This window comes from Hipposideros armiger, unplaced genomic scaffold (genome assembly GCF_001890085.2).
Source record: "Hipposideros armiger isolate ML-2016 unplaced genomic scaffold, ASM189008v1 scaffold_601, whole genome shotgun sequence".
Taxonomy (NCBI): Eukaryota; Metazoa; Chordata; class Mammalia; order Chiroptera; family Hipposideridae; genus Hipposideros; species Hipposideros armiger.
The window spans coordinates 482,605-499,388 of NW_017731951.1; positions in this window are offsets into that span (position 1 = coordinate 482,605).

Sequence of the window (16,784 nt, forward strand, 5' to 3'; positions counted from 1 at the left end):
AATTTCAGCACAGTGTCTGAATATTTATTTGCATGAGGCCACTACCCCTGTTGTAGCTGGCTACTTTTCATTCCACTAATGAGGGAGGAATCCCGCCTCAAAGGATTATGGGGATGGTCAATTCTAATCCCAGGCCACCCAACACTGATGATCAACAGCAGTTTATTAGTTACATCCACTCACAGCCCAGGGGAGGAGGACACTGCATGTCAGGAAGAGAAGCATGAGGGTGACACTCAGAAACAGTGAACAACTGGGGGCTGTAGGAGGCAAACTTTGAACTATGGAGAGGAGAGGAGGTTCCCACACAGGATGCGATTAGCTTTTTTAATAATTCCACAGAATAGCAGGGAACTGAAACCTGCTACTCAGGGATAAGGTGGGAGTGCACGGGGTCTCCTTGATAAGGGTCGTTTGCCTAGGGGACCTTATCCTCAAGAGCAGAATGGGAAGGAGAACTTGTGGGTAGGCCATTTGAGGCTGCCCTGGTTTGACTAGATGTCAAAGCAGCATAAAAAATCAGGCCTTGATTTTAGGCCTTAAGCCACAACTTCAAGCCCTGTCTTTGTTTCTTGTTAATGTGTATCCCATGGAGAGTGCAATCAAAAGTTATCCTTTTTAAATCATGTGTGTAATGTTAAAGCTTCAACACTGTGTGCCTTCAATTGAATTAAGGCTGAAATCATGTTTGTCCAAAGTATTTTAATGTTTGAATTTGAATAGTTTCGTTGGTACGTGTCCTTTCCAGTTTGTCGCACGCATTATGTTTCTCTAAAGGGAAACACTTTGCCTGTTTTCCTTATGTGTTGCTCTCCGAACACATTTGAATTTGGGACTCTTAGTTCCACTTGTAAACTTGTGACCCACATGCCCAATTGCTCATCATGGTGTGTCAGTCAAAACAACATAAAAAAACAATAACCAAAATTATTTTCATTATGGCTCCAGCTTCTTACAGATATTTCCTAAATAGCGTGGAAATACATAGAACACAGTGGTACTTCTTAAATAAATAAAATGTGATGTCATCACATGTGGCATAAGTTTTTTAGCCCTTTTGTCTTTTCAAAATCTGCCTAGTTTCTGTGACTACTATTCTCGTGTCCTTTCCCAAACAACTGGCCACCAACCTTTTATTCTGCACTAAGCCCAAAGGAATTTATGAGCAAGGCTGAACTTCCTAAGAAATTGGCATTGGGAGACAGAACAAAGTTACTCTGAATCTTTCTTAGAAACCAAAAGAGAAAAGACTGGGTTAACTTAAACATTAATGATAGTGATAGTTTTTCATGTTTATTATTTTAATTGGTTCATATTAGGAACTATTTTTTTTAATGTTCTCACAGGTAACTGGGGGTTTTAAGGTAAGAGAAGAATAAAGGAAACAAAATCAACTCAGAAAAGAAGAAACAAAAAAAATAATGTAAAAAATAAAGGGTGGCAGTGTAATAAAGCACAGAATGAATAAGGTTCCAATACGCTTCCCTGCTTTCTAATGTGAGGAATTAAATGAAAATATTTCAAATGCAAATGTTACCTTGTTCCCATCATTTTACACTAAATGAGTCCTGAGGAAATTTAAGGCATTCCTTTATCCTAAGGTTACATTTGAAAGATATTATTAAGCTCTACTACATGTTTTGTGAAGTCCAAAGTGCACATTTTCTCATTTAACATTTATGAAATCCAGGACATTTTCCAACGACCACCATCCAGGCAGCAGTTGTTGAGGTGGCTGTCGATGGAATAGCAGGTGTTAGCAAATTCAAACTTGCAGCATGGGTTTTATCAGTTTGGAAGAACGACCTGAAGAAAATGGTAAAACATTTAAGAAACACTACTTTGAAGATGCTTTGATGGCAGAACGATACTATATGGACAAATGACATTGACCACTCTGAGATTTAATGTGATTCAGAAATACCAAACTCTGAATTAGCAGACGTTTATGGAATGCTTCAACCATTTTATTTCACTTGTATTTTCATTTTACTTATGCTCAACTTGAGTATATGATATAAAAACACATTTCAAAATGATTCTAAAAAAGCTCATTCAATAAACCAGAAACAAAAATTCTAAATAAAAAAACACTGCATCATGTTTTAACTGACAGTTTTTTTTCTTATCATTTCCTAGAATAATGGTGAATCACAAAATCAATTTTTGCTTCAATTTGATGAAAGCTGTTTCTTTGAGCCTTCACCTAGTAACTACTATCCTTTTTTGCAGATTTGGCCAGACTACATGAATGGCTAGAGAACAATAAAATAGCTACCACATTTTTGAGACATGCATTTTTTTTTTAATTCTGTGAGGCATAGAAATAGATTAAAAAAAAACAAAACTTGTCCTTACTATGTATATAGAAAGCATTCTATCTACAAACTGCCAGGAAGCTCCAGTATGTTCTTATGTGGGAAATTCATGTTTAACTGCTTCCAAAAAGGTAGAGACAATTGTTGCATACTTGTTCCTTTTACTCTTCTTTTACTTTCTTGTCTTTTTTTAAGTGTATATATCTTGTTTTTAGTTAATTTTGAAAAATGCACTCAAGCACTTTTTTTTTCTTTTTTTTCTTTTAGGATGGCTTAAGGAATGTGGTTGAAAATTAGAGATCATGATGTCAGGGATGATATATCTTTAACACTTCCAGACTCATTTTTTCCCCCAATTTTGGAATAAATTTTTTGATTCCTTAGAATTTTGATTTTCCAAATAAAACTAACTTGGCTTAAACAATATACCAAGAAAAAAAAATGTGTCTTTAAACAAAATCCCTTTTCTCTACTGCCTATGTACCTAAAATATAAAATCAGTTATTCAAAGCAATTTTTTTTCCATAATGGGTAAACTAATGCTAAAGTTTTACTTCTTATGAAAACCATGTGTAAAAGACACTGAAGGACTTGAGAATTTCCACCTGAAGTCTACTTTCACGGAATCTTGTGTTCTGCAGCAGTTTCTCCCACCTCCTTTTGCACATGACTTTACCATCTGTTTGTCTTCACCACTCTTGATAAGCACTGCCCAAATATGAGTGTTAGCTCTCAAGAACAATCCTTCCGTGCCCATTTTTGAAACCAGCTGAGTACCAACAGACATCCATCCTCTTGCTCGAGCCCATATTCCTTCCCCTGTCTTCAAGTCAGAATGCTCATCCAGAGCATTTTTATGCCTATCATTTGCCAATAAAGACTATCTATGGTATTCTAGTTGATTATCTCCCACACTGCTACTTTAATTATCACACAAGGCAATGTTTGCCATTTAGATTTAAATTTAAATGAAGTTAAAGAAGATAATAAATATAAAGTGCTTAGCCCAGGGAATGGCACACAGTAATCATGGTTACACATATAATTGAATGGGCTGTGCTCTTAGGGGTCAAACGTGAAGCGATTCCTTGCCCCTGCGTAAGCTGCTTTATTTCCCGCATCGGTCACCACTTCCCTTCCTTGTCAACCACTTGGCTCCACTCCTACTCTTTCCATGCCTGGCATATCTGATAACTTTTTTCATTACCCTCAGATAATAAAAAAGTCACCTCTTTGCCAGGTACGAGTTTCAGTCCACTGAAATATAACATCAGTATCTCATCCCTATGCTTATCATCCCTCATGTAGCTTGAGCCAACCTTAGCCCCAGAAGCCTCCGTTAGGAAGAAAGCAAAGTTGGCTCCTCCTCTTCTCTATGTCTCAGTTCACCTCCTCTTCCTGTCAGTTAGCTGCAAGGAAACAAGGACACAAAAACATTTTTTACTGTACTGCTGCAGTTGTGATCTGGGTGTGACTGATACCAAACATTGATTTCCTCCCCCCCTTTTTTTTTAAAGTGAAATTTGCGCGCACACACACACACACACACACACACATATTCACACACTTGGGGGATGTCCCTCTCACTTGCAGCTCCTGTGGCACTGGGAATGTCACTTCAGCTGGCACCTTATAACCTAACAGTTCTGTATCAAATGCTCCACCTCAAGCTACATTCTGGTGAGGTCACAGAATATCATAAAACTGTCTTGGATAGGATTTTTTTTTTCTTCCCAATGTAACCCACAGCAGATTCTGTTACACGATTGTTGCTTGTCCTGGCAGAACCTATGTTTGCTTTTTCCAAATGCAATCCTGTCTCTTTGCTGTGTTCAATCAGGCTAAGCTAAGTCGGTTTACCTGCTTGAGGCTTTTTCCTGGCATATACCCATTACCACTCCCTAATTCCTCAAACTCTGCAAAGGGGTCACTATGCATTTGGATATTTCTAAAGAAATTCTCACTATCAATTTCTTCAACAATCCGGTGAATTTTTCAACTTTTCTTAAGTAGCCCAGGTTCAAGTAAATAATATTGCTAGGAAAAGCACGACACAACCTTTAGCCTGTTCGTACTGATATAATTCAAGTGCGATGTAATTTAAGTCTTGGAATGTGTGCATACCTTGCCTCCACTGAATCATTCTGATCTTTGTAGGACTCTACAGAAACAATGAAACTACAAAATACCTGGATTTATATATTTACATATCTATGTTTCTATTACCTATAAATCTACCAAATCCATCTATCATTATGGCTATTTGATGATATGCATGTGTATGTGTGTGTGTGTGTGTGTGTGTGTGTGTGTGTGTAGATAAATGATAAAGATGGAAATGGAAAAGGGAGGCAGAGGAAGAGGATGAGGAGGAAGAGGATGGGGCAGCGGGGGAAGGGAGAGGGAGCGATAAGGAAGAGGAACAGTAAAAGGAAGAGAAAATCATATGAAGATGATTTTTCAGTTTCCCTATAACAAATGTCCTTCATACCGTCTTACTCAGAGTTGTATTCTTTTCTCAAGAAAACTATAAGTTATGTCACGTTGCATGTTTAATTAATGCATATTCTGAAAAATCACTCTTGACAGGGATAACCTGATAAAAGAATCACCAAGGAAACCTGGAAAAATGACAAAGTCAGCCCCCGAATCTCTTGACCTTTCACTGGGATTCAAGATATTGGGTTTCTCCTCTGCTTCATTATGAGTTTCTACTAGAGACTTCCCTCAGCTGGGATTAGAATTTTATGATCAAACGAAAGGAGGAGACAGGGTTCTGGCTGACAATGCTAACTACCAGTAACCAATGGGAAACCTGCAGTCTCCAGGAGGAAATGCCAGCTTCCATGCAGGCAAGGGGATAGTAATGAAACTCAATAACTAGCACAGGGAAAAACAGATTTCTACTGGAGTACCAAAACCTCCTTCAAACCTGATCACTGGGAATTACTTAAACAAGGTCATTACAAAGCCCATAGTTGATAATGAATAACTACTGAAGAAAAAAAATATGTCTCAGATTTCCATCGACAGGTTGTTATCAACAAAGAGCTTTCCACAGCATCCAGTACAGGGATGTTAAAGATAAATAAGGTTGGTTCTTGATCACTAGGTGCTATAGTAAAAATGAGGTAAAAGACTAATATAACAATTAAGTGATACTTTTAGTGGGTTTTTTAAGCATTGGTTTTGCATTAGTATCTGTTTTAAGTTTGGTATGCCACATGACCATGCTATGCCCTAGTTTCTTCTTTTGTAAAATGTAGATAATAAGTATAACTTCCTTATAGTGTCTTTTGGGGAGGATTTAAATGAAAAGCAATTCACACACTTAATCAATTTAATGAAAATTTATGTTAAATGGAAGCTGTATCTTAGAATTGCTCAATAAATGTGAATTGTTGCTAATATATTGATAGTATTGTCACTGTTATTATCCCGTAATGGTTTATGTGATTGTGACTAGAACTGCATCTGTTTCTGGGCTGAGGGAAGTCACAACAACAAAAAAACAAAATGAAGAGAAACCCAGAAGAGTGGGTTTTGACACAGAAGTGGATGCTCATTTTCTTGATTTTATATCTACCCAGATCAAGAATAAAGAAAAGAAACATTTTTTGTGCCCACACACTTGCTTATGTCTATTTGTGAAATTAATTTAAAGAGAAATAAAGTATATATTAACCTGTACTTCCTCCCTTTGCTGACATCCAACGAAACACTTACTAATCCCCATGAACATGTTGTTAAAAGCTGGAAATAGAATTACAAATACAGTGCCAATTTATTTTGATTTTATTCCATAGCACCCATGTGAGAATAAAATCATGCTCAAATAAACAAACTTGTTTGATTGCATTCAGGCCTAGTAGAGCACAGTTTGCTTTTATTTTTAACTCCCAAAGAGTGAAAGAGAAGGAAGAATTTCTTCAGACTGATAATCTCCAAGACTCTTTCATATTAGTTCATACACCAAGACATCTTAAATACACTATTGTTAACATTGACTAATCTGATGAATTCTGGAATCCTTATTGGAACAATCCTTTGAGGATAATAAGAATTATCCTTGCAAGAAGTATGTCTGTGAAGACATTGTACCCTATATCTAGGAGTTTGTCCAAGTCAAATGAAGAACATGATTTACTCTGTAAAGAGCTTAGAACTTCAACTTTGTTATATATATTTTTTCAATATTTGACTTTTATCTATATTACCATTGTACTAAATTCAAAAAAATAAATAAAGTGCATTTCCACAAGAAAATATATTGGATTGGATGATAAAATCAACCTACACATATTTACTTTTCCTTTTAAATTAAACATTTATTGCCTCTTAGCATGTTTCAAAAGTTGGTATCAGTCATCTTAATGGTTTCACATTTTACGCACATTGACCAATACTCAGCTGACACAGGTGATTAACTTACCCAAGAAATATGAATAACAATGTGCTGTGGCAGTAGAAAAGGTGAATAAAGTATTTCTTATAAATAAATTACTAGCTATGTATTATTTATGTTACACAAATTTAAACAATGTATAATACATGAGAAGAAATTTACTATATTTGGAGCAAAAATAACCAAACAGTCTCCCAGGACCTCTATTAATATTTCAATATCAGTAGTATTCTGCTGTATAATTGATTTTTGGAGAATACTTTGCATGTTTTGTGAAATCTAATGACTAAAGCTCAAAACTGTGAGAGTATGCATGAGTTTGATATCCCTTGTTTTGGGGCAAAGTTCAGTCTGAGCCCAAGGTGAGAGCTTACTGCTAGCCTGGAAGGCACTTTCAACAGCTTTCAAATGACCCTCTTTATGAGTCGCTCTCCACAGGTTTGTGTCCCTGCATCTCATGCTCACAATCAAATGGAGAAAAGGATCATAGAGTCTGCTACTATCCCTTGTATTCCAAGCTTCATGTTTGTTTGTTTTTTCCTATTGGGTGGAGGACAGCAAAGGAAGTTTATATTCAATTCCTTTTACATACGAGTCTGTTTAATTGTTTTATGGCAAAAAATGAAACACACTCCAAATGATGTGACTTTGATTAATGATCTGGATGACTGAATTCATAAACAATCCCTAGAATTTTTTTTTTCCTTTTTAACTAGTATTTGATCTGCCTTTTGAAAGAACAGGAAATTGGGTTTCAACATTTAGAAAGCTAAAGTGAACTAATTTATATGTAAAAAGGAGTTTAATAAACACCTGTGAAAAGAATGTCTAAGCACAATAATTTATTGGGCTTTTTCTCTATGAGAAGAACTGCACTAAATTTTTAACAGCTGTAAAAGGAAACAATTGTATACCAGTCTTTATAACAAGGTTTACATAATAAAAATATTAGCAAGCTCTTACTGAATGTTAGACATTCATTTTTCCTAGGTTACCTCTGTGAATCCTCAGAAAAAACCTAGAAGATACATACCTTTATTATTATTATTATTATTATTATTATTATTATTATTATTATTATATTCTTTTAAAGAGTGTTGTTATTATATCATACTTTTCAGACTGATGGGAAACCTGAGACTTAGAACAACTAAGTGGCTCTTTACTTGAGATTTATATATAGGCAATCTTGTTCTATAAGCTATTTATTTATCGACTGTACTATGGTCCTTCTCATGTCATAGCATTGCTATTATTTTTGACAGGTGACATAACTGTTTCAAAATATTAAGTTACCAGTTCAGTTCCACAAGATAATAAATAACTAGATCAAGAATGGAATTCCAATTCTATTCTACTCCACTAACCACACTTTACTTCATTGGTATAAATGGAAGGGCATTGGAAATAAGGCAAGTCACTCTTGGAAAGTGTGCTGAAGCTTTTAAATCATAAAATTATAAATCAAAAATCCAGCTCCATCATTTCAGGAATAATTACATTTTCCTGAAGAAATATATTTTTTTCAGAGAAAGCTTTTAGCATTGCCAAAACCACACCATTCAGACTGATGTCTTCTTTAAATACTTGTAAGATTATATCTGAAAACAGTTGCTTGTATTGGGGCATTTGCAACATAGGACACAAAATAAATTCAAAAGACAGTATGAAATGGAGACCTAAATTCATTTAAGAGTAGCAAACAATCTTTTCATAATTCTGTCATAGGTTTTAAAGAATAATTGTGGGTCAGCCAAGTGGCACATTGGTTAAGAGCTAGCTTGGGATGCCAGAGCGCCCCGGTTCGGATCCCACATATGAGGGCCAGTGACACTGCCCTCCACAGCTAAGATGCTGAACAACAGCTTAACCTGGAGCTGGGCTGCCGTGAGTCGCCGGCGATGGCGTAGGTTGCAGCCCCTGTGGCAGTGGGTTGCCATGGGCTACCGTGTGTAGCCAACAGTCAGCATGAGTGGCCAGCAGCCGCAGTGAACGGCTGTCTAGAAGCCGGCGACTGATCTGTCTCACCCAGGAAGAGCGCAACGATGGTGCCAACTTGGGCCAGTGAAGCAACGTCCTCCACAACTAGATGGAAGAACAAAAGGACAGCAACTTGTCTGTTCCCCTTCCCCCAATTCCCTAGCGCTGTTCCCAACCCCCAATTCCCCAATTAAAAAATCTTTAAAAAAAAAAAAGAATAATTGTTATAGGTTAGAATATTCCCAAATTATAGACCTCTCTTTCTCACTTCCTTCAGGCATTATCTTTCTTGGCATTATTCATTTATTGATTCATATACTCAACAAATATTATTGAGCACCTGCTTTAGGCTAAGCCTTCAGTTAGGTGTTGGGACGTCTGGAATTGGTATTAATATACAAATTTTTTTTTCTGTGAGACAAACAAATCAATATTTTTATGTGTGAAAATAGAGAAAGGATAAGGTCAAGTTTAGAAGCATAGAATTTTATAGTGTCACAGATGAAGATCCCTGAACCCAGATACCAGTACAGGAAGGGAATTTCCAACAGCAAAAATGCAAATGTGAAAAATTGAAGTTCACTAAAGCATAAAATATTTGAGAAACTATATGTCATTACACATGGCTGGTGGAAAGGGTGTTTAGACTGAAAAGTAAGTAGTGAAGTTTGGAAGGCTTATAGAGAGTGAGAAATGTTGGTCTTCCAGATAGGTGGTGAACTTAGCTCTGAATTTTTTAAAGCTCCTTCTGAAAGTCAAGCAGAACACTGAAAGATGGCACCAGGAAACCAAAAAAAAAACAAAAACAAAAACAACAAGAACAAAAAAAAACCAACAACAAAACTTAAGAACAGAGGAAAAATGACCCAATGGGAAGAAAGTAACCACAGAGATGTTTTAGGAGTGTGTAGACACAAAGCATCATAATAAAGAGGCTAGTCAAATAAAAGCTTGATAGTGCTTTTCAGAACAGTTTCAACATGCCAGCTGTTAAGTTTCACAGCAGGAAGTTTACCATCATGCTAAAGTAACTACAAAAAATGTGTACTCATATATGTATATTCTCAAGAGTAATATGAACAATGCTTTCAATTCTATTTCTATTCTATCCAATTATGGAAGTCAGCACTTGATTTGTGATTTCAAGATGGCATTTTTCATGGTATAGTTGACACATCTATCTAAATAATTTACCCTTTTCATCTCAACTGACCATTTGCTAGAAGATGTGTGTGTGTGTGTATACACACACACACACACACACAGATATATATATATATATGACATACTTTTCTGTTTTTTTAAATCACAAAAGGTAGCTCATTACATGCCTATAACTAGAAACCAAGGTAACAAGAGTACCATCCTTATCTCTTTTTTAACTAAAGTGTAAATGAAGAGGACAACAAGGAAAACCATTCTTTTTAAAAAAATTATTGAGATACAATTGACATATAACATTCTATAAGTTTCAAGAGTACAACATAAGAATTCAATATATGTACACATGTATATTGAGAAATGGTCACCACAGTAAGTTTACTACATGCTATTCTTGCCTTAACAAAGTAAGGTTACCCAAAGTGAAGTGGTGAGTGCGAGCCATGGGCCTGAACTTGGACTTGTGTGTACCCCATGCGCACCTGTGCTCAGGCTCTGTTGTTCAGGATTGTCAAATACTCTGACCGGTCAGCACATGTCCAAACAGGTAATTATGCAGTTTCACTATTACCTCTACGCTTTGAATCAGTACCACTCTTCTCCATACACTCTAAAACAGTTAAAGTTTTATGAGTCTTTCTCCTTTGTGATCAAGAAAAGAATGGAAGAAATAGGAGAAACAAGGGGAAAAAGTATAAATATGGTTATTCTAAACCTATTTTGCATGTAGAATATGGAACTTTGTGAAGAGAATGTGTCTAATATGCTAGAGGCAATAATGACATGTCAGTTTATAAATAACAATGAAAACACAAACGGACCCCCAAAATACCCAGAAGTTTGCAATAAAATATTGCTTTTGTTATTTTATTTATTTATTTTTAAGAAATTTAACATGGCCAATTGTTGCCTTAGCTCTGTTGTGGGTCCTGGATGAAATATGAAAAAAGAATAAAGTGATAACATAAAAAAAAATCACAAACACCATTTCTTTCCATCCTTTATGTTATCTCCCGAGATCTCACCTTCAAGTGATAGAAGAACTGACCCCACTCACCTACTAAGAACCACCAAGATTATAGCTCAAGATGGTATATCTTCACAAATGATACTTTCCCCCCTTTCTAAACTCAGTACAAACATCTCAATAAAAGTTCCCCAAGTTTCCATTCCTCTCAGTAAACTGTAAGCTTCTCAGTTCTACATATTATTTTGAAGAATGGATTGTATAGAAGGGCAGGCCAAAAGTCAAAATGCATGTACACACACACACACACACACACACACACACACACACACACACACACTACATTTTTTTAATACATCATTCTTAACAGTTTATAATCCTCGTGTTTAAAATGTTTTTGCTAAAGACTGTTAGCTAACATTTAAAGAATTAATAAAGAAGGTGGTGGATAAATAATATTGTCATATACCCAATTTACCATTTGCACAGATATTCTTAGGGCACTTGTTTTAATTTCTAATACAGATTTTATTCTTAAAGGGACCTTTAAGCTGAAATTAGCCTTAAAATGCCTTAGCTTAGAGGTAAACATAGTTTATCCAATATAATTCAGACGATTCTAAGGAATCTTAAAAAATAAAATATGGACATGTTCTCTAGTCCTACAGCATTTGATATAATTCAAAACATATTTTGTCTCAGCCCTGAGCTTTGACTCAGTATTATTAAATAAAGTAAAAAGAAGTATTTAAAGATTATTTGAACATAAAGTAGGATGGAGATACGTTTTAGATCCAGACAGAGGAAACGTTATACTATTTCAACACTTTTGTAATTAGGAGTGTCTCACCATATAGAGATACTTCTGTGATAAATAATCTCCAACAGATAGCAACATATTTCTGATGTTCCTATGATCTCTCTAAATGGGCTTCTGTTGGAGCAGGGATTAGGGTGGGGGCTGGGAGCTAGAACGTTCTCCAGATCCATTGGAATGTATTAAGCAAACACAGACTTCTTAGAAAACATAGTTAAGTGAGACCACTGTACATCTGGTCTTTATTCCAGACTTTTTCAATATTGAATCTATGGCATTAAGATTATTTACAGATTCCTCTCTATGTTGCAACTCTAAGCACTCTAAGCAAAGTTTTACTGACATAAGAAAGTACATTAAATAAAAGTATAACAGAAAAACAACCACAACCTGACCATTCAGATTGGCTTTAAGAGGTAGGGGTAGGCCCACTGAGGGGCTTGCTCCTCTGCTCCATAGGGTCACTTGCTTAGAAAGTCCATTTTTAAAGCAAACTTTCTGAGAGAGGTGCAAATGTTACGATCATAACTTATATTTAGGTTATCAATCTTGAGATCTTGGAAACTTTGAAAGAAAAAAAAATGAAGTACAATGCCACAGTTTCAGTGACTATTTACATTACTCGGTAAAGTCTTAGGCTCATCGTTGTGGACCCGAGTGCTCTTGTACACAGGAAAAAATACACCAGGGATCTTTTTGACTTCTCTCATGTGAAGTGAGAAATTTTTATGATGTAGTTAATGATATGGTAAATATGCTTTATATAAATGTGACAAGTTGTTTTCATTGTGAGAAGATTTGCACCTCTACAGATAATTATATTAAGTGGGAGAAGGCCTAAAGAATGGAGTAGGGAGAAGTACTGTATGATCATCAACTTTAGATATGAGGAAATGAATATAGGTTACTCATTTCCTGTGAATGAGAAAATTCCCACAGAATTTATGATTATTTTTCTGTGTAGCAGAAGAAGAGTATTAAAATAAATTACCACACTGAATCTTCATTGGATGAAAATGTACAACGACTTAAGTGAAGCTGGTCCTGGCTAGCATCATCTGCTATAAATATTTGATCTCTAGATATTACCAAATGTGTCAATTTATCAAACGTATGAGGTGATTATGATTATTAGATCTCTTACCTTTTTTTGAGCAATCCTTAAAAGTGAATAAGGCAAAGAAAGATAAATTCCCATTCTACTTTAACAGCTTTTGAGAAAATGGACCAGAGGGAGTCTACTATGATTTAATATATAGGAACAAAGTATATAGGCAGAGGTCAAGGAGTAAACTAGAAAAAGTTAATCACAGAATAGAGAAGAGGAACATGGGTGGCATGCCTGGCGATTTCATAAGTGTTCCAAAATGCAAACAAAACCTCAGACTTTCTGTGTGCAGGAGGCTTTCGAGGTTGACAATGACACCACGACACAATCCAAGAAGTCACTAACATTGTGTCTATTGGTAGCTCTGAAACACGAGCATATTATGACTTGTGACCACAAATAAGGAATAAAGAAGGATAGTTAATAAAATATACAGTAAAACCTTGGATTGAGAGTAACATGGTTCATGAGTGTTCCGCAAGACAAGCAAACATTTCTAATACATTTTAACATGGTAAACGAGCGGTCTTGCAATACGAGTAGTTTGTTTCCAGAACGAATTATGCTCACAAACCAAGGCATTACTGTATCTATATTTTTCTGTCTTTACCACACCAAAAATTAGCCTCAACTGCCTCCTAAAGGATTAAAGGAAACGTAGCTAAAGTAAAGGTCACCTTGTAATGAGTCGAAGAGTGAAAAAAAATGGTTATCATTACTATTTTTTTTAAATGCTCTATGAATCTCATAAATTGTTGATGTATGTGTGTAGACAGAAGGCCAGTGTGGAGACTGAAGGTGTCTATGGACATCAGATGGGAGTAGTGGTTTCGTCAGGCCACCCTTGTTGGAGATTAAGTATATTTGGTTCCTGGACAGAGATTTAGGTGTGAGATGAATGGACACTGTGGAGGAGAGTCAGGAATATCTAGAGCTTAACACTTAGCAGCTATTCTAAATTCTTATTACATACAACAAAATTAATTCTGGTAAATCACGATGCACAACCAGAAGAGTTTTATATGCCAAAGTCCTATGCATTTTTTAACAAACAAATAAATTATATGCCTTTTTTATCTTAATGGCACCAATATTAATTTATCATAAGCATTTTTTTTCCTAATTATGCAGTATGAGTAAGCAGCTATTAGAGAATGGCTTACATACTTATTTATATAAATTTTTCCTGAATCATCCTCAGGTTTCAGCAGAACTATGCATACTTTAAAACAAACACTTAAAAAAGTGGTGAGAAATCCAGTGTATTGGACGGTGGGGTCAAAAATTGACTGAAGCTTCCAACCACCCCTTTCTTCCATATTCTCTCCCTTCAGATCACCAAAATCTTTGTAAATGGCTCCCTCTGAATAGGTGTTCTACACCAGTTTTTAACTTTTCTACTTGGAAAGAGTTTGAGTGAGGTTGGGTTTCATAGTACCATTAGGAAAGGAAACCTAATATAACCATCATTGCTACCTGAGGTTAGGTAGGAATACCGGCTACCAGCCTCCCTCCCAGTCTATCGTATTCTTCAGAATGGGGCCAGCTGGTCTAATCAATTTCATTTGACAAATGCTCTATTATATCCTTTAAAAAGGAGGCAGTAAACACAGATAGGTGAATTTGGGTTATTTTGAAAAATTTTCTCAGATTATTTAATTATTCTGATGTATATGATAAATATCTAAAAGGAGAGAAATCATAGGTATTACCTTTCAAACTTATTTCCTTATGTTACTCAAAGATATTAGTATTATTTTTTTTTCATTTTCAAAAATTATCTCCAATCATCTTTCAGGTTAATTATCTGTGAAACATACTTTGGAAAGCCATGCCATAGGTAAACATCAGATTCTATAGTTAGTCATGTTTGTCTCTTTCTACCTTTTCACTCTCTCATCCTCCTTTCTCTCTCTCTATTTCTCTGATATCATGACTAGCAGTTTGATAGTTTGAATCTGTGTAATTGTCAAGATCATAATACAATGGACATCAGCTCACTACGAACTGGAAAGGGTGGACTCATTGATTTTCACCTCATCTCAAGAAAGGGTATTATAAGATTAAACCATTTAGTTCTGTTGCTTTCGAAGAACCCTCAGCACTTATAAACTCTGTACATCACCCAGCTTCCTAGGAAGCACTGACTATTTGTTCCAAGTTTATAATTTATTAGGGAAATTAAGGTGGACATCATTCAGTAGATTCCTGGACATTCTTCAGCAAAGTCTAAGCATATGCACAATCCATAAACCATAGTGATGAGAAGAAACAAATGAGAATTTTTTTGGCTTGTAGTCACTGATTTTCAAATACCATAAGACTCTTTCACTTTTTAAAAAATAAATATCATTTTTATCTTTATTGTTTTTAACTCTAGGAATGTGTTACAACAAGCACAATAACATAGAATCATTAAACCAAACAGAATTCTCTCCCTGATCAAAAGTTTTAAAAAATTAGACAGAAAAATAAAAAGTGGGAGAACATTTTGTCTCTAAATGGAGGCTGTAAAGATGAAGGATGTGCTCTGAAATTTCTACTCAAGGTGGTGGAGTAGGTAAATGCTTTGCTTACCTCCTATCATGACCACATCAAAGTTACAACTAAACTACTGAACAGCCATCATGGAGAATCGCCCGAAGTCTAGCTGAACTGAAGTCCTATCTCTTAGGACATATGGAAGAAGCCACCTGAACACTAACCAGAGGAGCAGAGATGCTGAACAGGCTGGTCCCACATCCAGGTGTAACCTTTAAAAATTGGGAGAAGTATCTAGGCTGTAAAGCTTCCCCCTCTCCCCAGAGGACCGAGGGGTCCCAGACCCACACCAGGATCCCAAGCCCAGGGTTCAAGTGCTAGGGAGAGAAGTACCCACAACTTCTGGTTGAGAAAACCAGCAGAGTGTGTCTGAGTGAGACAAGGGTGGCTACAGTCCCAGACACTCCTCTACAAGGCATTGCACACAGACTTACTTGTTAATAGTCTCACTCACTCTGAGCTCTAGCACTGGGGCAGCAGCACAAAAGGTGACAGAGACATACCAGGAGGAAATGAATTGCTGGCTTCAGGGCAAGGACTGGAGGGGCAGCTTTCTAGCAGACTAAGGAGCTGGTAGAAGCCACTGTTTCTTTGTTGAGCCCTCTCCACTTCCAGCATGGGGAGGCAGGCAGCCAACATATTTGAACCTGGCTATCACTATTACTCTGCCCCACCCAACTTTCAGGCACACCCAAGCCACTTTGAGTGGCTTTTTCATATAAACTGCCTGTCTTAGCTCATGCTGCAAATGTTACAAAAACTGTCAAAGGTTCACAGAACCGAAACAAGCAGCATCTGGCTTTGGCATGTCCGTACTTCTTGCTGAGCAGCCTCAAGCCTGGCACAAGCAGCAGCCTGCTACAGTTCACAGCTTGGTCTCTCATGGCAACTCCAAGCCCAGTGTAAGTGGTGGTCAACAGTGGATTGCTTTTTTATTTATTTTTTTTAAGAGCGCGCATTCTATTCCCTGAGCCACCCAGGGGGCAGCTCAGCTCAAGGTGCCGAGTTCAGTCTTAGTTGTGTGGAGGCATAGACCACCATCAAACAGGCAGTCTTGTTGTTAGGAGCACATGCTCTCACCAGCTGAACCATCTTGCCACCTGTAGGCAGCCCAGTGGTAGCTCAGCTCTGAACACAGCATCACTGGTCCCGTGGGAATCGAACCGGCGACCCTGTTGCTCAGAGCTCACGCTCTTTGGCAAGCTCTTGACCAACTGAGCCACTCGGCCAGCCCCAACTGTGGATTGCTCTTAAGCTCTTGTCATCTGGCACCAGGCAGGGAACAGGCCTATGATACCCCCCTACCCCCAGGAGGCCCTGGATCAGGCATGCCCAGTGGCCAACTGCCCAAGCTAGAACATCACCCAGCCACCTCCAAGGACAACACACCCAAAGGACACACTGGGCAGGCACCAGAGCTCTGCTAAAGCAAAGCCTTGCACAGCAGCTCCTCCATTATGGTCACAGCCAGTCCAGTCAGCCTGAGG